Source organism: Phascolarctos cinereus, unplaced genomic scaffold (assembly GCF_003287225.1).
Source record: "Phascolarctos cinereus isolate Bilbo 61053 unplaced genomic scaffold, phaCin_HiC Scaffold_726;HRSCAF=1367, whole genome shotgun sequence".
In the NCBI taxonomy this organism is placed as follows: Eukaryota; Metazoa; Chordata; class Mammalia; order Diprotodontia; family Phascolarctidae; genus Phascolarctos; species Phascolarctos cinereus.
In genome coordinates, this window is record NW_027556098.1 from 365889720 (window position 1) to 365914296 (window position 24577).

General features: G+C 44.2%; 1 protein-coding gene across 7 annotated transcripts in view; it reads right to left on the reverse strand.

Moving 5' to 3' along the window:
- HIVEP3 (HIVEP zinc finger 3) overlaps nucleotides 1-24577 on the reverse strand; it is a 678266-nt gene that overhangs the window by 475978 nt on the left and 177711 nt on the right. For 5 of the 7 annotated variants that reach the window (XM_020983441.2, XM_078145504.1, XM_020983443.2 and 2 more), the window contains exon 2: nucleotides 21213-21325. The gene's annotated coding sequence lies outside the window, so the exon portion shown is untranslated. Of the gene's footprint in view, nucleotides 1-21212; nucleotides 21326-21525; nucleotides 21738-22729; nucleotides 22848-24577 lie in introns of those variants that run through there. The other 2 variants (XM_078145502.1, XM_020983439.2) reach the window with 2 other exon arrangements.

Consider the following 24577-nt stretch of genomic DNA (forward strand, 5'->3'; position numbering starts at 1 on the left):
CAACTATGGAAATTGAGAGAATAGAGACATCATTTTTAACCTAGGAGATTTAAAAAGAATCATGGAATCCCAGAATCTCAGAGTAGGGAGGGATTCCCAAGGACTACTCAGCCTGATCTGTATATAAACAAGGAATCGTCTAAGGTCCCTTCTATCTCTAAATTTCTGATCCTATGATTCCCTACGATATTAATGGCAAGTGGTTATTCAGACTCCAAATAAAGTCCTCTAATTATAGAGAATTCATTCCATCTTTGAGCCTCTCTAATTGTTAAGAAGTTTCTACTCACCTCCTTCTAAAATTTAAATCTCCAACTTCTGTCCATTAATCCTGGTTTTATCCTCCAGAATTAAGCAAAAAAAAAAAAACAACCCAAAAAAATAAAACTCTCAGAATATCTCTTCAACAGAACAGCCCTGCAATACCTGAAGAAGTCTATCATGTCCTCTTGATGTTTTCCCTTTCTTAAGATAATCATTGCCAGCTTCTTCCACTGATGCTCTTAAGGTACAAACTTACAGTCCCATCCCTTTCTCAAGTATCTGTGCCTACATGCACACTCACCTGGGCCCTCAACCTCACTTTCATCCTTGATTCCTCATTCTCACTCATCCTAAATAATCAGTCCACTGCCAAATCTTGCTGTTTCTATTTCCACAACATCTCTTGTATACATTCCCTTCTCTCTACTCACACAGCCACCACCCTGGTAGAGGTCCTCAACAGCTCTCACCTAGACTGTTACAAAATCCTGCTGTTTGGTCTCTGTCTCATGTCTTCCTCCTCCTCAATGTGCCTTCTACTCACCTGCCCAGGTTCTTTGCTAAAGCATAAGTCTCATCATATCATCTTCTTACTCATGGAGTTCCAGCAGTTCCCCATTTTCTCCAGGATCAAATATAAAGTCCTTTGGCATTTAAACGTCTTTGAAGCCTGGTCCTTCTCTATGGCCTCCTCACACTTTCCTCCCCTCTATGCACTTTGAAATGTGCCTTTATTATGCTAAGGTTCCTAGTGCATGACATTCCATCTCCCATCTTGTGCCTTTGTACCGTCTGTCCTCCATGCCTGGACTCTTCTTCTTCTTACCTTCTTTAGCTTCTTTCAAGAACCTGCTTAAACCCCACCTGCTACAGGAGGTCTTCCACAGTCCCTCCTTGCTGCTGATGCCTTCCCCTATGAGAAATTTCTCTTCTATCCTGAACATATCCTATATTAGTTCAGTTCAGTTCAATCATTCTTTCAGTTGTGTCCAGCTCTTCATGATGCCATTTGGGGTTTTCTTGGCAAAGATATTGGGGAAGTTTGCCATTTTGTTCTTCAGATGAGGAACTAAGACATACAAGGTTAAGTGATTTGCCCAGGGTCACACACCTAGTAAGTGTCTGAGCCCACATTTGAACTCAAGTCTTCCTGACTCCAGGCCTGGCGCTCTATCCACTGTGCCACCTAGCTACTTTGTATCCTGTATATACCTGGCTATTTACATATTGTCTCTCCACATTATGATGTAAGCTTCTTAAAGGCAGGGACAATTTTTTTTTATCTCTTTGTATACTATGCTAAGCCCAGTGTCTCCCTGAATAAATGCATGTTGACTTACAAACACACTACAGTTTATCAGTGTTCTCCCTAAAATGCTTCAACTCAAACTCAACACAGTATTGCCAACCTGGTTTGACAAGTAGAAGGTGAAAAACTAACACTATACCTGCAGGGAGGCTGGGCCTCATGAGCTCCTCATGGTCCATAAGTCACCTGTACACTTCCTAAACAGTACTGCACCTACCTACTTTGTGAAAGCTTATAGACAAGCACAAATGTCATTCCCTAGGGAACAGCGCCATCACAGAGCAGAATTCTTGGAGTCAGGCCAAGCACCCTGACCTTAGGAATATGGTCCCTCCAGGGACTTGACTGTGTCAATACTTTGCTCAAGGATCTGCAATAGCTCCTTACCAATTGAGGTATAAAATGCAAACTCTCTATGTCTATGACATTTAAAGGCCTTTACCCTGTGACTCTGGATTACCAGACTTGTTTTCCATTCCTTTCCTTCATGAATTCTATATTCTAATTAAAGGGACCCGATTGCTAGTCCCTGAACCTTGACATCCCATCTCCTTCTTGATGTATGCAGAAACTTTGAGATTAGGGATCAAGGCTCTGAACATTATAAATAATAGTAGTAGTAAATAAATAAATAGTAATAAATAATAACAACAAAATAATATTATTTTAGTTAGCATTCATAAATCGCATTTTAAAGCTTGAAAAGTACTTTACAACTATTATCTCATTTGAGCTTCACAAGACCCCTGGAGGTAGCTGGGTATTATTACTGTCATCATTTTGTGGATAAAGAAATTAAGACAAACAAACATGATTTCCCCAGGGTCATGTAGCTAGTAACTGTCTAAAGCAAGATTCAAACTCAGCTCTTCCTGACTGACTCTAGGCCCAATGCTCTGTCCTCATCCCCTCCTAGGTATTCTTATTAATCACGGTGTTTTAAAGTTTACAAGGCACTTTGACATGCATTATTTCATTTGAGCCTCACAACAACACTGTGTGGTAGGTACTTCAACTATTAATGGTATCCCTATTTTACAGATGAGTAAACAAACCTCAAGAAAAATCAAGACCTGGCCACAGTCACTAGTGAGCAATTCCAGCAGCAGGTTTAAACCCAGGTCTTCTTGCTCCTAGGTCAGTCTTCTCTGCATTATCCCAGGCCTAGCACAGGCCTGGCACACAGTAGGCACCTACTAAAGGCTTGCTTCCTTGACTGACTGATTGATTGATGGATGCCATCTTTGTATGAACAGCCCCTTCCCACCCACCCCCATCTTCTCATGCTATCTGAACATTTGCCAACCCTCTCCTCCCAGGGGCAACTCGTCTCTGAATTCTGGGCATTTTCAGCCTTCGCGTTTCAGTGCCTGTGGGACTGATGAGTGAGCTGAGCAGCCTGATTCCCCACCTGCCTCAGATGGGCAGACATCCTCCAGAATAGCCAAGAACAAGAGAAGCTTGGCAGGCCTACAGGGATCTCTCATCAGCTCCCTCTGCTGCTTCTATCACATATACAGAAGGCATGCATAAATTAGAGGGAAGGGAAGGTACACCTTTCCAAGAATTACTCTGCCTCCGGAAGGGCAGGGGTCACCTCTTCAGGGCCAAGAAAAATGCTCTTTCTGGATGAAGTTTGTTTTGTTCTCCCCCAGAATGTCTAGAGGAGAAAGGCGGGGACAAGACAGCAGCCCCTTTGGCTCCTGCCTTGGGTGAAAGACTGTTGGGCCTCAGAGCAGCTTGGCCCATAGGAAGAGGAGGGTAGCCGAGGAGTCATCTTTACTCCAATATACATGAATCCTGCCGGAGACAGCACCTTCAGCTGCTATTGCATTTGTGGAAAAGGGATTGTGGGTGCCAAGAGCAGAGTCAGAGAGGAGACAAGAATGGGGAAGGAAATAACAACAGCAATAACAACTAGCATTGATATAGCACTTTAATGTTTGCAAAACATTTCACAAATATTATCTCATCAGATCCCTATAATAAGCTTGTGAAAAAGGTGCTATTGTGTCCATTTTACGGATTGCAAAACTGATGCTAAGAGGAGGTAAGTGACTTGCTCTGGGTCACTCAGCTAGTAAGTGTCTTAGAATTTGAACTCGGGCCTTCATTACTCCAAGTGTCCTGCTTTATCACCTACTTAGTGGAAACAGAGTTTCTGTAATAATTATACCCCAAGTGGACAGTGAAGGGAAGTAGCCATCAAATCTGAACCCTCAACCAGCCTGCTAAAGGTTTTCTCCTCTAATACAGCAGTGCCACCTGATTGGAGGCAGCTGGTTGGCAGCGTATAGAACGCTAGGCCTGAAGTTGGGGAAGACTTAAGTTCAAATCCAGCCTTAGACACTTATGAGCTGTGTGACTGGGGAAGCCACTTAATCTCTGTCTGCCTCAGTTTCTTCAGTTGTAAAATGGGAAAAAAAACAGTACCCATCTCACGAGAATCGGATGAGATATTTATAAAAGTGCTTCACACAGTGCCCACCATATTGTTGTTGTTGTTCAGTTGTGTCTGACTCTTCATGGCACCATGGACTCTAGCATGCCAATACTGTCCATAGGGTTTGGGGCAAATATACTGGAGTGGTTTGCCATTTTCTTCTCCAGTGGATTAAGGCAAAAAGAAGTTAAGTGACATGCACAAAGTCACACAGCTAGTAGGTGTCTGAGGCAGGATTTGAACTCAGATGTTCCTGACTCCAGGCCTGGGACTATTTCCACTGAGCCATGTGGCTGCTTCGAATAGGTACTTATATAAATATTTATTCCCTTCCCCTATAGGCCAAAAATCCTTTGGCTTAGGCCAGGACGAAGTCCTTCTTCCTGGCCTACCTTTCTGAACCTATTTCTTATTACTCCCCTTCCATCCAGATTGGTCACCTAGCTGTTTCTTGTACTCAATATTTCCCACCTCCATGCTTTTCCCTGCATCTAGCGCACCCCCTCCTCATCTCTGCCTCTTAGAATCTTTAGGTTCTTTAAAGGCTTTATTCAGGTACCACTTCCTTCAAGAAATCTTCCCTGATCCTTCTAATGACCAGGACTCACTTTTTTCCGGAAATTGCTTTGTATTTGTTTCAATTTTGTCTTTGTATCCATGGCATCTAATACAATGCACAGAGTAGATGTTTAATAAATGATAACACCATAACTGGGTGAGGTTTTTTGGTGTTTTTGTTTTCCAAAAAGGAATTTAGAAAAACAACAAATGACAATGTATATACACATATAGATGCATAGATAAAACCATTTGTTAACTGCTTACTTAATATAGGCCAGGCTGAACTCTGGTAAGATAACAACAAACAATCCATCCAGTCATTGCCCTCCAGGACCTTACACTCCAACAGAGGAAGGAAGACAACAAGGAGAGGAGAACTGGAAGAGGGAGGGGTACATCTAATGAGTGTGGTTTTCTTGGAGATTAGACCTCACAGCTGGCTCAGCTTCCTTGCATGCTGGGCACTCCACATTCTACTAGCCTTGTTCTCTGCCCCAAAAGAGCAATTCCTGCAGAGGAAGAACTGGCCCCAGCTGGATGCTAGGCTCTTTTCCCTCAGGCCTGGTGGAGCACCACATAGCCATAAACAGGTGTCCTTCCTACCCAATTCTCTCTGATCCTCAGTTTCCTGGCTGAACTCTGTCACAGTACCAAACACTGTCATCCTGTTGTCCTATCAGGATGCCCTTCTGACATTTGGTTTTCTGTGGCATTGGGGTGAAGGGGGTAGAACTCAATTCTAGTGCAAACCTGTGGGTTGGCTTGTACAATTCTGGCGGTATTGTGGGCCATAGAGAAAGGGTGATGAGCCAGTGAGTTAGGGGTTAAGGGTTACCTTCCTCTGCTGTTAGTTCATCAGGTTTTTACCTTTTTTAGGGTTTGGGGCATCCAAGATTATGAAAACAACTCAAATTGCTTTATACCTTATACATAATTCCTATTTTGCAAAGGTTTTAGAGGTTTTAGACTACGTCTAGTCTACCATCTCATTGGTCATGTGACCCAGTTTCCTGTAAAGTACTTTGCAAACATTGAAGTGCTATGTAAAAATGCTTAATACTACCTTTGATTTAACCAGAGATGAAGGACACAGTCTGCTGAGGAGAAAGGGATGACACATAGCTCTCCATTTATTTTCCCAGAATCAGCCATCCACACTAGCCTATCCTTAAAGTTGGTGCTACCCTTGGGGCAGAAGAAGATGCAGCAAGGCCTCCCTCATCTACCTAGCATACAAGTATGGACTTTACTGTATATCTAAGTGCCATGATCCCAGGAGACAGCCCCAGATAGGACAGTCCTGCTCCTCCCAACTCCTAAAATGGTCTGACTTTCATTTCCAGTTTCACTCCTCAGTCCCCCTGTTTCACCTCCCACCTGAGGGCCCCTCCAATCCCACATTAGCTCTCAACCCATTCCCAGAACTAGGATGACTAACGCAAGCTAGGTCCAAAAAACACGTCATGACTGTCGTGGCCCAGCTGCCAGACCAACCCACTTCCCTATGTTCTCTAACTGCTGAGTTTTAGCTAAGTGGTGTAGTAAGTGCTGGGCTTGGAGCCAGGAAACCTGAGTTCAAATCCTACCTCAGATACGTACTAGGTGTGACCCTGGGCAAGCCACTAACCTCTCTCAGCCTCCATTTCTTCATCTGTTAAATGAGGAATTGGGCTCAATGGTCTCCAAGGTCCCTTCAGGCTCTAAATCTATGATCCTATGACCCCTATCCCTTACCCAGATCACTGTTTTATGAGATGTCCAAGATGCATGCTTCATTGCTGGCTCTGCCCCTCACTCTCCAGACTTCTCCACTCCCTGGCCAGCAGCCTTACCCTTTATATCCAACCACAACCCCCCCCCCCAGTATCCAACTGTCTTTCTTATGGTGTCTTCTCCCGTTAGAATATAAGCTCCTGGAGGGTAGGGACTGTCATTTGTGCATGTATTTGTATCCCCAGTGATTAGTGAAGATAGTGAGCACTTGATACAAGACCAACTATACAAGGCCAATAAGAAAAGCACAGACAAGTCCCTTTAACGGCAGGGGCAAGGCCCTTTTATCACAGGTGCCCCTTACCCACAATTTTCATTCTAAACCATGGCTAGCAGTACCTGTGGAATGCTTGCATTTGCTAGAGGAAAAGCTGAGCCAAGTCTTTACCAAGCCTACACTAGAGCAAGGTAGATCACTCCCATCCAGTGCACAGAAATTAGAAAGAAGTGTTTTTAACTCTCCAAAAAGAAAAAAAGAAAAAACCAACTAAAGATTAATCATTCAGGGACAGCTGGGCAGCTAGGCAGTGCAGTGGATAGAGCACTTGGCCTGGATTCAAGAAGAGTCATCTTCCTGAGTTCAAATCTAGCCTCAGACACTTACTAGCTATGTGACTCTGGGCAAGTCACTTCACCCTGTTTGCCTCAGTTTCCTCATCTATAAAATGAGCTGGAGAAGGAAATGGCAAACTGCTCCAGTATCTCTGCCAAGAAAACCCCAAATGGGATCACCAAGAGTCAGACACAACTGAAAACTGACTGAACAAAGAGGCTCTTCTCCCTTAAAAGATAAGTCTACCCTGGAGGTGTACTAGCAGGAAAGAATAGAGCACAGCAAGGAATAAGAGAAAATCCTAGACAATAAGAGAATTTCATATCACTTGTCTTCCCCTCTATGAGAATGGTGCTAGTTCCTTTATTAGGGTCATATCAACATGGAATCTAGAGACAATGCCGTAGAATGTAAGCTCCCAGAGGACAGGGACCATTTCATTTTTTTCCCCCTTTGTACTCCTCAGGATCCAGCACAGCATCTGGCTCATAATAGGAATTTGATAAGTGTTTATTGAATTGGATTGGTAAGCAGAGGTCAGGTTGGACATCCATCCTTCTTCCAAAGGATTATCCCTATATATCATAGTTAACAGTCAAGGCTTTTGTGATATCAAAGAAACTCTCATGTAAAGATTTACGTCGTTGCTTTTCTAGTTCAAGGTCACGGAGAATCATGTCTACTGTGCTCTAAACTCATGTAAACACTAGAAGGCATTTATCTATAAGGATAAAGAGAAGAATTCTTGTGAATCTTATTGTAGGAAGTGAAAAAGGAAGACAGTCCTCTAAAATTCCCATGATTTGACTTTTTCTGAAGAAATGCACAGTGATAATTCATTTATTACTATCTCACACAGAAAAAGAAATACTCCCATGGAATAAAAATCAATAGCTCCTCAACATGGATGGATAGAAAACTGGTTCTTTGATCCTTCTTTGCTGAATATTCATAAAAAATCCTGGGACACTCTCATCATTTCAGATCCATAATGTGAGGACACAGGACCAACTTAAGGACAAAACAAGAATTCTGTCTCATCCAAATAAGTGCTTTACTTTCCTCCCTTTCCTCTATTTGCTAGCTCCATTCCTCTTCATCAAGGACTGGTGGCAGTCATTCTCCAATGTGTCCTCTGTGTGACTATATCTTGAAGGAAAGGGTCTTTAAATGGCTATCTTGTCACCCATGTATTACCTTTAGCTGGAAATTCTCTGATCTCAAATTAGGGGAAGGGAATAAGCTTTTATATAGTGCCTATCATGTCCCAGGCACTGTGCTAAGTGCTTTACAAATATTATTTCATTTGATTCTTACAACAACCCTGCAAAGTAGGTACTGTTATTATCCCCATTTGGCAACTGAGAAAACTGAGGCAATCAGGGTTAAGTGACTTGCCCAGGGTCACTCAGCTAGTAAGTGTCTGGGGCTGGATTTGAACTTAGGTCTTCCTGACTTCAGGCCCAGTGCTCTATACACCATGTCCCCTAGCTACCTCCAGGATCTTGATGATGCCCAAGAATCTGTCAATGTTCTGTTTATGCCTTCTTCTATTACTGAGAAGCCTTTGAGAATATCTGGGTGACTATTAGTCAGGACTGTCATATAGTCTATTCTTCTTTCAGGTTTGGGTAGGACAGCTAAGTGGCTCAGCAGATAGAACACCAGGCCTGAGGCAAGGAAGACCTGAAGCTATAGAAATGTTATCTAGTATTTTTATTAGGTAACCACTGTTAACCAAAAAAAATCACAAGTCCATGAGACATGCATTGCAACTGGATTTATTACAAAGAAATGAACATGCATTGGAATTTCTAACACCACTGAGGTCCCTTCCGAATCTGTGATTCTGCAGTTCTGTGACCTCTGTTATACTCCAGGTTTGCTTTGGACCACCACTTTGGCATACCAATGCTTGACTATATTTCATATTGAGTCAATATCAGTTTGTCACAATCCAAAGGTTCTTTATTGATAAGCAACCAGTTTGGGGATATTTCGCTCATCTTCACTGATTCAATCTTAACCACTTACAAGTAGCCAATCCAAGAGCTTCTTAGCAGGTGTTGTTGATAAAAATTAAATTAAGCAAATCTCTGTACTTATTGACACTCTTCCGAGGCCTTTAATTAGACTCTAAATTTATCTGGATCTTTAGATTTTTCAGTGTTCATTTTCTATTACCATCATTTCTTCTGTTGTCTTTATTTTGGGGCTAATTGGAGGATGGTAAGTGAGCAAACCAAGTTAAGCAATAGTCCCCGACTCTGCACTGCTCATGCAATATGGATAGCTTTCCTGTTCTCAGCATCCACAGCATAGAGAGTTGAGTAAACACCACTCGCTGCTGAGAGTGTGGGGGTTGCCATGACACCTCACACTTGTTTTTATGACAGAAGAGCACATATTAGTGAGTCCATGCTCTGCACACTGACTCAAGAGGATGCTGTGAGAATGACCTTGCCCTGTGCTTCCTGAGCCTTCTTCTGACTATGGCACTAAAATTGCCAGCTAGGTGACTAGGAGATGAGATCTCCTTGGAATATCAGAAAGATTGAGATTGAGACTAGGATATTCTCCCCTCAATTCTAGCAGCACAAGTGTGAGCTTTGGAACACAAATGCAGAGGATGACATTGCAACAGTCCCCTGCCCATTTTAGGCAGGAAACCCTAAGGCTCTCATTAATGCCAACTGAAGAGGATGAAGGGCGATGGCAGACTGGGGTGAGGGGATAGTATGAGTTTCTAGAATAAAGCCTTGGTTGTCCAGAACCCTCAGGAAGCAGATTGTTCAGGAGAGCTGAGTGCTCCAGATTGTTGAGACTTCAACGATAACATTTAAGTAATCAAAACATTAATACTACCCTTGCCTTTTATATCAATCAATCAACAAGCGTTTATTAAGCACTTATTCTGCTACCTGGCACTGTGCTAAGCACTGAGGACACAAAGAAAGGCAAAAACACAGTCCTCACCCTCAAGGAGCTCAAATTCTTATGGAGCAGACAACATGCAAACCACTGTGTGCATACAAGATATGTCCAGTGTACATGGGAGAAGATCTCAGAGGGGAGGTATTGACAGTGGGAGGGCAGGAGGACTGGGAAAGGCCTCCCTCAGAAGGTGGGATCTGAGCTGGGACTTGAGGGAAGCCAGGAGGTGGAGGTGAGGAGGGAGAGTATTCCAGGCATGGGGAATGGTAGATGAGAAGGCATGAAATCAGACGGAGTATCATGAATGAGAAACAGCAAGAAGACGTGAGGGGACAAGCCATAAGAAGACTAGAAAGGTAGAAAGAAGCCAGGTTCTCAAGGGCTTTAAAAACCAAACAGAATTTTATTCTCTATTCTGGAAGTTAATAAGACACCAATAGAGTTTATTATGGGGGAGGGAGGTGGAGAGAAGGGGTGGTGACGTGGTCAGACCTGTGCTTTAGGAAGAGCACTCTGGCAGTAAAGTTGAGGATAGACTAGAGAGAGGAGACCCCAGAGGGAGGGAGACCAAGCAGCAGGCTATTGCAATAGCACAAGTGAGAGGAGGGTAACGAGGGCCTGTGAAATACAGAGAACGATCTTTCAGAAGAAGGATGGATGTCGACCCTGACCTCTGCTTACCAATTCAATTCAATTCAAAACATTTATCAACATTGCGCCAAGAGGGCCAACTGAAATTTTACAAAATCCTCTGACTCCATCTTCAAAGCAAAAGGTTTTTTTTAATATTATTCTAACTAATTCGTATGGAAATCTTTCCAAAATGTATTGCACAGTTCCCTGCCTTCTTAAATAGAATATAATGGCCACAAGTTACCCTTTTCTGAATGACTCAGGACCATAAAGCTGAGTATCCATTATTGTACTGTGCTGTGTAGTATGTATAGTGATGTTCACAAGGCCTCCAGAGAGGTACAGAGAGAGCTCTCAAAGATCTTGAGCCATTATGCTTTCTGAGCTCTTACATCAGCTTTCAACATATTTTCTCCATACTCTCCCTTGCTATGTGATTGTCATTCCTCACTGCTTTCTGTATGTCTTCCTGCAGCAGCCTTTCTCCCTTCCCCACCCCCTTCTAATTTGCCACATCTAATCTGCTAAGGGCTTAGGAAAGAGACAGGGCAATGCAGGGTATTGGAAAGAGCCCTGAAATTGGAGTCTGCTCAAATCCTCACTTTGACACCTACCAGCTGTGTAACCATGAGGGAGTTACTTAACCTCTCTGACCCTCAGTTTCCTCCTCTGTGAAATGGCTATAATGCTCCTCAGATTACCCACAGCACAGTATGATTATAAGGAAGGAGCTTCTTGACCTCAGTGCTCCATAATAATAATAATAATGACGATGATGATGATAGATCACATTCCTACAGCATTTTAAAGTTTGCAGAATGCTTAATTGACGTTAAATCATTTGAGTCTCAATAGCTCTGGGAGGTAGATGCAACCAGTATTATTTTCCCAATGTCACAGATGAGAAAACCAGACCACAGAGAGTTTAAGTGATTCGCCCATGGCCACAGGCTAGTAAAAGTCCCAGGTGAGACTAGAACAGAGGTTTTCTGGATTCCAAGTCTAGCATTCTATCCACCTTAGTATGCTGCTTTATCCAATCCATTCCAATCCAATCCAGAAAGCATTTATTTGCACCTACTGTGTACAGTAGGAAGAGAATACTAAGAACTAAGAGGAATTATAACCATGTCAGCTGATAAAAGGCAGTGTGATTCAGAGTCAGGAAGTCTCAGGATCAAGTCCTACTTCTGACCTTGACAAGTGTGATCCAAGTCTTACTTAATCTCTCAGGGCCCTCAGGCAACTCTCTGACTACAAATTGCAGAACAGCTGTCAATATGTATCGGTGGAGAGAATTTCTTCACTGGAAATTCCCTCCACCTGTGAAATCACAAGACAAGAAATGATATATTACATTTATGTATAGCCTAAAGGTAGCTCACATTCACATATCCAAAATGGAATTCACTATGGTCCTCCCTGTAGCCACCCCTCTTCTAAACTTCCCTATATCTATCCAAGGCACCACCATCCTTTTGAGAATTCAGGCTACAACCTTGGAGTCACACTTGACTCTCTACTCACCACCACCAGGTCTTATCCATTCTACCTCCACAAAATACCATATATCTATCCTATTCTGTCCACTCACACACCATCTTATTTTAGGCCCTGATCAATTCTCAACTAGACTTCTGCCAACAGCCTCCTAATTGGACTCCTGGCTTCCAATCTCTCTCTCTTCTGCAATTTGTCCTTCACACATCTTACCAAAATAATTTTCCTAAAGTCTGACCACATCATTTCTTTGGCCAAGAACCTTCAATGGCTCCCTATTGCCTCTAGGATAAAGATAAATAAAATGTTTGGCATTCAAATCCCTTGATAATCTGGCTTTATTCTACCTTTCCAGATGGCGTGGTGCAGCAAGGGCAAAAGCATTTTCCTTAGCATGCTAAACTTGGAGTCAAAGGTACCCATTTTGAATTCTTCCTCTAACAAATACTACCACTGCGACTTGGGGAAAGTCATCTAATTTCTCTGGGCCTCATATGTAAGATGAGGGGGCTGAGTTAGACAGTCTCTGAGGTTCCTTCCCATTCTAAATCCATGATCCTGTGAACTTCCACTTTCTCTTCCTCTCACATGCTTCTGAACCCTTTGCACACTAACTTCCAGCTTCATTACTCAGCTGAAAGTGCTCACTCCCATTATCAATAACCTCTTAATCACTAAAGCTCATGTTCTTTTCTTAACCTGGAGCCCGTGAACTTTTCTACATAGAGAGACATAGATAACCATATTTCAATATGACTGGTTTCCTCTGCAACGTATATTATTTCATGCACTTAAGAACATTATCCTAAGAAGGGATCGATCCACAGACTTCTCCACATTTCCAAAGGAGTCCATGACACAAAAGGGGTTAAGAAGTGCGGCAGACCTACCCGCAGTATCAGGCACTGTTGTTAGACATGCTTTTGTCTTGGTAACTCTTGCCTTTCTGGGTTTTGTGACAGCGCTCTCCCTTTGTTCTCCTCTTACCTGAGCCTTCCTCGCTGGACCATCATCCATGCCGCAAACCCCTGACAGTGAGTGGAGCTTAGTTCTCTTTTCTCTATATACTCTCATACTTGGTGACCTGCCCATCTCCCATTGGTTTAATCATCATCTCTATACATATAATTCCCAGATCTACATATCCAGCCTTAGTCTCTCTCCTGAGCTCAAGAAACACCTCACCAGCTGCCTATTGGACATTTTAAACATTCAAACATCTCAAATCCAACACGTCCAAAACTAAACTAGTTATCTTTCCCTCACCTCTTTCTCTTTCTGAATTTCCTTATTACCATTGAGGGCATCAGTATCCTTCCCATCACTCAGCCTCGCAACCTCAATTTCATACTCAACTCTTCACTCCCACTCAATCCATATATCTAATCAGTTGCCAAAGCTTATTGATAGCAATATAAGAACAGCAACAATAACACTTACTTAGTTCTTTGAACAAGGGCTTTATTTGCAAAGCACTAAAACAATATTTGCGAAGCACTTAACAAGTAGTATATTGTTATTGCTATATGTGCCAAGCACTTTGTAAATATAATTATATTTTGTATTTTAGAATATTCTTTGATATTTGATATTTCTACCTCCATAATATCTCTTCATTCATCTCCCTGTATCCATTCATACAGCTGCCCTTCTAGTTTGGGTCTTCATTGCCTCTACACTGGGCTATTATAATAGTCTCCTAATTGGCCTCCCTGCCTCAAGTCTGTCCTCACTCTAATCTACCTTCTGCATAGCTGCCAAAGTGATTTTCCCAAAGTGCAGGTCTGACAATATCATCTTCTCCTCAATAAACTTCGGTGGCTCCTTATTCTTTTCAGGAAATTGCATTTAAAGCCCTTCGCAGCCTGGCCCCAACCTACCTTTCCAGTCTTGTTATATTTTACTGCCCTCCAAGCATAGTATGGTACAGTCCAAATGACTTCTTGCTGCTCCTCATGCAGAAGATTCCTTCTCTCCTGTGCTTTTGTGCCATCCCTCTGTTTCCTTTGTGGCTTGACTCAAATGCTACCTTCTGTACAGGACTTTCTTGGGCCCCTCAGACGCTAGTGCCTCCCTGCATCCTCCAAGGTTACCCTTAGATGCGCTTTATATATGCCTCTATAAAGCATGTTCCCTCTCCCATCAGGTAAGCTCCTTGAGGGCAGAGAGACTTTTGCTTTTGTCTTTGCACCCCTTATATACCAAAGTGGCAAAATATTCAAATTCTTTTAATTTTTTTTAAATTTTATTATTATTATTTTTTAATTCTGAAGGCAATCAGGGTTAAGTAACTTCCCAGGTTCACACAGCTAATAAGCGTCTGAGGTCACATTTGAACTCAGGTCTTCCTGACCTAGAGCTTTGCCTGACACATGGTAGGTGCTTTTAAAGTGCCTGTTGATTTATTCCACCTTCGACTATCTCCCTTCCAGGGAACTTGCTATTCCCTGACCTTGCCATTCCCAGCTCCCACTACTTTTGTGACCTTTGCACATGCTCTGCTTTCCCAATCCACCCCTTAGAGTCCCAAGATTCCTTTGAGGCTCAGCTTCTGCATCTTGGCCTTTCCTGATCCCCTTGCTGTTAGTTCTAACAACTGATGTTGTGAAGGTAGAAATGCCAAATATCACACGTATGTGATAACTCGAGTTATCATACGTCTGCTGATCTGTTTAGATGCTGTAATCCCCCAGGAGAATGGAAGCTCCACAGACTACTGCTTTGCATCCCCAGCTCACAGCTTAGAACCTCAGAACAGGTACATGAGGCACTGGACAGGACTGGTGGTGCAGTGCATAAAGCACCAGGCCTGTAATCAGGGAGAAAATTGAGTTCAAATCCAGCCTCAGACACTTACCAGCTGTGTAATCCTGGGCAAGTCAATTAACTTGTTGGCCTCAGTTTCCTCAAATGGAAAATGGAAAAAATAACCACACTCACCTCCCAGGGTTGTTGTGAAAATCAAATGAAAGAATATTTGGAAAGCACTTAGCTTAGTGCCTGGAATACAGTAGGCACTACATGGATGTTAGCTATTAGACACCTAAGTGGTGCCATGGATAGAACACTGGGCCAGGAGTCAAGAAGACATGAGTTCAAATCCAACCTTAGACACTTACTAGCTGTGTTACTCCCAGCAAGTCACTTAACCTCAGTCTGCTTCAGTTTCCTCACCTGTAAAATGGGGATACTATCACCTACCTCCCAAGTTCTTGTGAGGATCAAATGAGATCATATATAATATTTGTAAAGCCCTTAAGCATGTAGTTAGGTGTTAAATAAATGACTGTTTCTTTAGGCTGAGAACTTCTGGAGGACAAGCCCTGTCTTTTGCCTTCTTTTCTGCCTTTAGTACAGTGCCTGGGACATAAGTAGGTGCTATATAAATATTGATTGATTGACTGATTGATTGATTGATGACCATGTCATTCTCCTGTTCATAAACTCCAGTGGCTCCCTAGGATCAAATACAGACTATGCTGGTAGGCACTTGAAGCCATTCATAACTTGGCTCCAACCCACGTTTCCAGGCTTGCCATAGCTTACTTGCCTTCCCACACTCTCTGGTCCATTCTGTGTCATTCTTGCTGCTCCTCACATAGGATACTCTATTTCTCATCTCCAGGCCTTTGCACTGGCTGTCCCTCATGCCTGGAATGACTTCCCTATCTATCTCTGCCTTTTAGAATGCCTAGTTTTCTTCCAAGCTCAGCTAATTTACTATGTCCTCCATAAGGTCTTACCTTAATCCCACAGGTCTTCAGGCCTTTCCTCCTCATCTTGTATTTGTTGTATACAAACTCATATGTGCACATATTATTCCCTCCAAGAGAATTTGAACTCCTTGAGGGTAGAGACTGTTTCATTTTTGCCTTTTTAATCTCTAGCATCTAGCTCAGTGCCTGGCACATACATGCTTAATAAAGATGTTCAATTGATTCATAAACACTTAATAGATTGCTTTGAAGTTTTTATAACTAAACTTATAAAATAAGAGCAAAAAAAGTTTGAGTAAGGGTCTGAGAGGCTTTGGCTCATGGACTTGGCAGTGAGAACTGGACTGCTCAGAGGCCATTGTCTTTATTTCCTGGTGCTCAGCCATGTTCAGGATGGGTCAAGACCCCCAGTAGCTGCATTCCAAATTGAATGAGGCATTGCCATTAGCGTACCCATGCATTTGAAAAGAACACCTTACTTTCCAATGAATCCAATTTCATAATCACAACATTCCCATGAAGTTGGTAAGGCATGGGTTACCATGCTCATTTCTCAGATGAGGAGGATGAGGTACGAAACATTAACCACAGCATAAGAGCCAGGACTAAACCTTGGATGTCCTGACAAATGATCCAAGGGTCCATCCTGCTAGACCCAAGATTTTCCTTCCTGCCATCCAGTTGCACCTTTGTAGTATTGAAATTGACTGCAGCGCTCTAGGTGTGTGAGAGGGAGCACGGGGCAGTGGCCAGAGTACCAGCCACCAAGCCGGAAAAACTGCACTCTGACAGGCTGTCAGGGCTCTAGGACAGAAGGCTTAAAGACATGGCCCGCCAACCACATGCAGACCATCATGCTAATGGGTATGACCCCAACCAGACTAAATGTCGTTCCTAGCTGATGTTAGTGTGTTGATAAAGGGAGAAATCTATAAACATGTATAATTTTCTAAGTTAATATGCAGCCCACAGAGATACTTATGTATGGCTTAGTGGCCCACATTTCCATTTGGGTCTGACACTATCGCTCTCAGCAGCTCTCTTTCATTGTGGAGGGTTGCTGACACATATTTGTGGAGGGAATGTCCTCATCTGGGAATTCCCCAGTACAGTCCCTATCCCACTACATCTATAGAACCTCAGAGATAGGATGGGATGGGATGGGAGAGGGATGAGAAAAGGGTGATCCAAGTTCACCAAGGAGGAAGAGAAGGAGCACACTGGTCATCTATATGGCGGTAAGAAAGCAATATGAAGTCCATCTGATTATTCAGACTTTTGTTCTCATGCCCCTTTTTTCCAACCAATGTTTTCCTGTGGGCTGCAAGTTGGACCCAGTCAGGGGTTCAAAGTCAGTGTATCTTCCTTCTGCCTGTCCCTTCCACAATTCTTGCTTCCTACTGAGGGATTTTGACATGCAAACAGATTATTATATAAATGATCATTTGAGAAGAGAAGGCCCTGACAGAATGATCAGGAGGGGCTTCTTCTTACAGAAGGTGGCTCAGGAGAGGATGTGAGCTCTGTGCTGAGGTGGACCCCTTGTCCAAGGGCGGGGGGTGAGGGGTGGGGACACATTAGGCTTCACCCCCAAACACAGGAGAGGCAGCTGCTGTTCACACACAGCTCACTTCTCAAGCAGAATGTCCAGACTACTGAACTGTCCTGGCTGCACTGAGCAGTGGCTACTCCAGCCAAGATGGAAGAACGGCCGGCCCCTTAATCCAACAGTACCTCAGAGAAGTTCACACATGGCTCAAAGGTGAACATATTTGGTTCTGTCCCCAACAAAAGCACTGCCAACACTGTGAAACCTTGACCTAGAGCAGCATGGCACAGTAAAAAGCATACTGGACTTGCAGTCAAGTGACCTGGGTCTCAATCAAGGCTCTGCTACTTGACTCTGGGTGAAAATGGCCAAATCACTCAACCTCACGGGCCTGAGCTCCTCATCAGTAAACTAACCAGATAGTCTCCAAGGCCCCTTTCAGCTCCTGGACTATCATTCTGTGAAGGCATGGTCTCTATTTAAAAAGTCACAGCTCTAGAGTGGGGCTGCCTCCTTCTGAAGGATCCCACATGTCAATAATGCCTCGGTTCTCCAGGCACGACACTGCTCTTATCCAAAGAATTTACATTCACACAGTGATCGATCTAAGTTTTATCAAATGGCTTACATTGCTTATGTCATCATGATATCAAAAATTCCTTGCATCCTAAGACCCTACATCTGCAGCTAGAAGCCACCTTTGATAAGAGGAGCGTGGAGCACTGGACTTGGAGACAAAGGACCTGGCTTCAAACCTTGCCTCTGCCATTTGCTACATGTGTGACCTTGAATAAGACAGTTCTTCTTGGGTCTCACTTTTGTTATTTAGACGTTCAGTGTTGTCTGACTCTTCGTGACCTCATTTGGAGTTTTCTTGGCAAAGATACTGAAGTGGTTTGACATTTCCTTCTCCAGCTTATTTTACTGATGAGGAAACTGAGGTAAACAGGGTGAAGTGATTGCCCAGGGTCACACAGCTAGTAAGTGTCTGAGGCCAGATTTGAACTCAGGTCGTTCTGACTCCAGGCCAGACACTCTATCCACTGCACCATCTAACTGCAGGGACTCACTTTGCTCTTCTGTAAAATGGAAGGATTGGACTAGATGACCTTGAAGGTGTCTTTCAGCTCCCAATGTATCAGATCTACAACTGGACTAGATTTGAATAGTTATCTAGTTCAAGCCCTTCACTTTTTTTGGGTGAGGAACTGAGGCATAGGGAATTTAAGTGGCTTGGCAAAGCCCACGCAGGTAGAGTGTGTCAGGACTGGAATTTGAACTCAAGTCCCATGACTCCAAGTTTGGCCCCTTTCCCACCATACTGCCCTCCCTCTTCTTCTTCAAAGGCTCCCTGGTTTCTGGTGTGTGTCCCCCTCCCTCCAGCTGAGGCTGGTGGCTCATGCCTGTACCACTTAGCCACCATACTCTTAGAGACTACTTCACAAGTCGCTGTGACCTAACAGCCTACCCGCTAGTGGCCAGCCTTCGGATGATGCTCAGAGAGGCCTGGACTCAGACAGATGCCTAGCCCTGTTGGCAGGTCCATATTCAAAGCCTTTCAGGCCTGGCACGAAGCTGCCAGGGCTTGTGCTCCATTGGCAGAACCCTTGGGAATCCTGCCAGGGTCATATCCAGGCCACAACAAAGCATCAGAGTGGGACTGTATGGGAGGAATAAGAAAATCTAACCTGTGCTTTCAGAGAGCTTTACGGCATATAAAGTGCCTTCCTTGCCTTGCCCCTGTGGGGTGGATAGCCCAAGGATTACCAGCTCATCTAATAGATGTGGAAACTCAGCCCTGGACGAGCAAGAGAAGCGATTTCACAAGAGCATTTCATTTCTGGATGACAGCTCCCTTGCTTTGGACAAATGGGTGCGGAAGGTGGGGAATCTCATAAAATTTTAAATCAATAATATTTAATGGCTCGTTGTCACCAAGAGCCTCCAAAAGTCTGAAGGAAGAATCTGCTCAACAACTTAGCTGATGCTCAGAGCCCATGTTCTAGTGCTCTGGCTCTCTGGCTCAAGACATGACTGCAGCTAGGCTTCCCTGAGACCAACTGGGATAAGGGTAGGCAACCTCCATCCAGTGATTAAGGAATAAAGCTAGTCTGGACCTTCAAGGATGAACTAGGAAGGAGCTCACCAATCCAAGTTCTGAGCTGGGTCAGAAAAGGAGACCCTGCAGAGTTGACTCCAGCCTTCTCCAGGGGCCAGAGGGGAGAGGCAGGCAAGCTTTGGATGGGAAAGTACCCACCAAAAGATCCGATGAACAGCTGCCTGCTGCAATGCGGGGCAGGGACAGGGGGCAGTGGAGAAGCCAAGAGAATTATCCTCAGCCTGAAAGGAACTCAATTAGTCCTTTGGTGAACACATCTTGGTTCTCTTCCCCACTGCCATGGTCCCTCTCTTCCCCTGGCCCAAATCACAGAAAGAAAATTCAAGATTGCAGGACCAAACTTCTCTGTTTGGAGAAAGGATATAGGAATTAAATACATAAGTGACATTTTAGCACGCATCTGGAACATAATTTTAGATTACATAATCACACAGTTTGAACTGAACCTTTTTGCAGTGTTGAGCTCAGTGTGAAATGAAATGTGTATGTGTCCATCTCTCTTGCGCGCGCGCACACGCACACGCACACACACACACACACACACACACACACACACACACACATACACACACACACACATACATCAGATACAGACCCAGTTCAGCAACAGTGAAACCCAGAACCTGGCTAAGGTGGCCAGTGTCAATCACCACCATAAACAGCTGCCAATTGGTGGCAGAGAGCAGAAGCCCCAGAATCTGTAGAGAAAGGCAGCCAAAGTAATACAAAGGGACACGGCAGAGGAGATACCCAAACACATCTTCAGAACCTGCCATATCCTAACTGAGGCACCAGAGTTCAAGGAGGGCTCAGTGGGGAAGAGAGCATTGATCTCTAAGGATGATACAGGCATACCACGAAATGTGCTTTCAAGAACATTCCCATCCAGGTCCTGTGTGTTACAGGACTTCTATTATTGACAGTCAAGAATCTTTCAAAAATTGGTGCAGAGTAAAATATTGTCTCTTAGAACCTATTTATCATCATCTAGCTTACTGGCCTCAGAAGACAGCAGAACATATTGAAGAAGTAGGGTGAAGTACCCATCTGGCCCACACACATCCCTATCGGAAGCAAGACAACACTATGATCTCCTTAGGAAGTTGTTTGTGTTGTTGTTATTGGAGTTTTATTGAGGGGTGGGAGAGCTGGGGAGGGTGGGGATGAGAAAAGAAAAAGAAAAAAAAGTCCTCCTTGGCAGTGCCCCGCTTTGGCTACAGAGTATCATGGGGAAATCATTTTCAACTAACCAGGGGACAGATCTCACTGGAGTCAGCCTAAACAATTCTCCAAGCAAAGCCCAGGAGCAGGAGAAGGAGATGCAGGTGCTGCCTGGGAGCAGTACATGTGTCCAACAGCTGAAGCTAATTAGGAAGGAAAGCCAACGGCAGCAAGCCGAGCACTGGAGCCCGGGGAGCTGCCTCTCCTCTCCACTGCCGCCACGGCCACCGCCGCAGCACACAGAGGGTTACAGTTCTGATGCACGCTGATTGACACCACTAAGGTTACTTGAGGCTTGCAAATCTCACCCATCACACCATGCAGAACAGTGAGATCAGCCCACCCAGGGAATACGGACATGGACACACACACACACACACACACACACACACACACACACACACACACACACACAGCGCACACACCAGTCTGCCCCAACCCCTTTATACCCATCCACACAGACACACAAACAGTTCAATGCCTCTGAAACCTGACACCTTTAATAAGAAAGGCAAGGACAAAATGGAATCTCATCTCACTAGTCTATTTTCCCAGTGGCGGCAGCAAGAGAAGAAAAATAAATCCAAGGAAAGGAAAAGGAGGCACAGCTGTGGAAGAGAAAAATCGGAGTCCCTACCTTTGCTCTGGATGGGAAGCTGGTCCTGTGGTCTCTGAAACACTGAGCTGGCCGTCCCCTCCTTCATGAACCAGTCCCATCTGTCAGGATTGTGTGCATTTTTTCATTAACACCTGTTTCAAGTGAGGGGTAAAAAAAAAATCTCATTTAAGGAATCTGCTTTTAAAAAAAATAATAATCCTCTATGCGCGTGCACCTACACCCACCCACCCCCTCACACACACATATACACATACACACACACACACACAACTGGATGCCCATAGGCATATCTGTCTAACTCCACACACATGAACGGTGAACAGATATGTACATTAAAGCACCAAACTGGGCAGTTGGATCATGGGAGAGCCTGTTGGTTGTGAGCATGCTCCGGCCGGGAACAAATCCATCCTCTGTTATTCCTCTGAATAAATATAAATCACGATCAGAAACCCAAACAGAAGCATCCCTCTCGAATTCCTGCTGCTGAAAAACACGGAATGAATTCAGCCTGCAGACGCAGAATCTAATCAGCAGCTGTTTTCTGAATCCAGAGCCAACCAAAGCCCCGCTTGTCTTTTCCACTATGAGTCCAGGCCTTTTTTTTTTTTTTTGAAAGAGGTTTTAACCTTTTAAAGATACAGTACACCAATTATCACTTCTGAAGAGCTGTCACTCAGGGCCCAAGAAACAAGGGCCGACAGAAGATAGCAGACTGTACTAGTTCCAGGACTCCTTTTATCAATGCCTTTAAAATGCATGCAAAAGAGGAGTATAAAATATGCACACCTTCATCCTTCCCAGACAGAGTCTTTTGAGAGAGAAAATAGCATGTTATGTAAACAATTAAGATGCCACAACTCTACAGCACACACATCCATCCATCACCACTGACAGCAGCACATGGCAGTCCACGCTCCCCATCCCTCAAGGATGGCTACAGAAATACAAAGTGACGGAGCCCAAACAGAAGTCACTGTGGCACATTGGCATCACATGGTTAAACTCTATTCCTAGGGTTTGCCCTAGCTGAGACCTTCTGTCTTCAAGCTAAAGAATTTCCCCTATTTCTAAATTAAAGTTTCTTCCAGGGCCAGGGTCCTTGCTCCAAAAACCTCCTTCCCACAAGAATTTGCAATTAATATTTCCACCCAGACGATTCTCAGACTTCAGGAGTCAAACTTTACTATTCTCCCTGGCTTTGCCAAAATGACAGATTTGTAAGGCTGGGGAAGGGGCAGGATAGAGACAGGAGTGGGACCACGGGGACCCAACCCAAGAGAAAGAGCTATTTGCCAATGACTTCAGCTGTCTGGATGACACTGTACACCAACAACATTTGTGGGGTTGAGAGTGATAAGGAGGAATGAAGAAACAAAGCCCTAAATAAAAATCGAGGTTTGATTTTTTTTTTTGCGTCCCTTACAATCTATGCACACCAGCAAGCGTGGTAGCAGACTTAGCCCTCCAGAGTGATACCCCCATATCGCTAAGTTGCCTGCTTCTCACCTAATGCGCATCTATCACCTTCTTACCTGAGCTGTCACATCAGGAATAGTCTCACTGCCATCCCCTGAGTCAAGTTCATTTAGCATCTAGCCTTCTGGTTAGAACAGAGCCCTCTTTCTCCCTTTGGCTGGCCCTGTCAGGCAGACAGACCATTGGAATCATGGAGCAATCCACTCTATTTCCCACCCACCTCATCCCTTCCCCCCTCCCCATTCCCCATACACACTCCTTCCCTCCCCTCCCTTCCAGGGCTCTTTAGCAGAAAATTATCATATTTCATGTGTCTTCGCTCCAGCTAGCTGGCCATCCCACTGATTGGCTGGTCCCTCGCAAACAGAGATGCCAAGGGCCAATCAGCAGCAGGGCTGGCTCCCCGGAACATCTCCAGCACAGACCTGAGCTCAGCAGGCTCACAGTGCAGAAGGGCAGACCCACCAGCTGGGAGCCTGTCACTCTCCCTCCCTCCCTGCTCCAGCCCCCAATGCCCGAGCCTGCGTGCTTCTCTATCAGGGGGGCTTGGGAAACACAGGTGACTCTTTCAGGCTTGTCTAAGAGCAAGAAGGAAATTCTGGGTTTTCTCCAACTGCAGCCAGAGGAGTCTGAGAGAGAGATCCTTATGCCCTCCCATAAGCTAATGCTTTTATCCTTCCCATTACCAAGGTTCAGAAAAAGCTTTGCTGGCAAAGTGGGGGCCCTCCTCTACCACTCTGCCCCTCCTTCCTTGAAAAAAAAAAAAAGCCAGTAAGGATGTGTGAAAATGAGCTCCTTTTCCCCACATAAGAGTCCATCAGATGCTTCTGACTCCTCACCTGACATTACATGTTCAAAAATGAATCTGCATCTAATCACAAGGCTGGCCAGGGCTTGTGCAGGTCACCTACTCCATCCCCCTACATCTCCCCCCTCCCAAGTTCCGGACTGCAACTCAAACTGCTTTACAGCAGTTGAAGTGCTCCTGAATCACTGCTTTAGAGAAAGACAGCCTCTGTTGCCTCCTGTGGCCTTACATCTCAGTAGCAGACAAGCCCTGCAATAAAGAATGTCTAACCTAAATCCTGTCTGCTGCAAGCAGGGCCCATTCCATCTTGTGTTATTGTCAGCAAGGTATCCAGGCTCTGAGGCCCTGTGACAAATGTGATGTCCTTCTAATAAGCCTCACCTAAGTCTATTCTCCTAAATGATTAGAACCAGTTCCCTTTGGCTCTTTTTGGTTGCTTGGCAGATACTATTTTTCAAAGCATTAATTGGCCTACTGTTCTTCTGTGGACTTCTTCAAGCCTTACTTTAATTGTGAAGATGAGAATTCCAAACAAGGCTTGGCCAATGTTGGAGGGACACGTACAGAAGCAACCCTGCCTCCTATGAGGGGGAGACATAATGTCCAGAAGCAGCAACATGATCGAGCTTATATACTCTGCCCTAGTCAGCCGACATCTGGAATGCTGTGTTCAGGTTGGGGCGCAGTGTTTTAGGAAGAACATTGACAAGCTGAAGTATATCCTGGAGTAGGATGACCAACACAGGAAGGGGCTAGACATAGGGGAACTGAGCTTTAATGTCCTAGAGTAAAGAAAAGCAGGCTCTCCATTCCTCCTGTAGCAGAGGTCACTATGAATCAACCAACAAGCATTCAGAGTCTACTATGTGTCATCAGATGCTGGGGGAGGGGACAGGGGAGTGATACAAAGACACAAATGAAATAGTCCTTGCCCTCAAGGAACTTGTATTCTTTAGGGGAGACAACAGAGACACATAATACATACACATACATTTATACATATATACATAGGTACATACAGATATAAAATATAGATAACTTAAAAGTATATATATACACACACATGCACATAGTTGATATATGTGTTATATAAGCA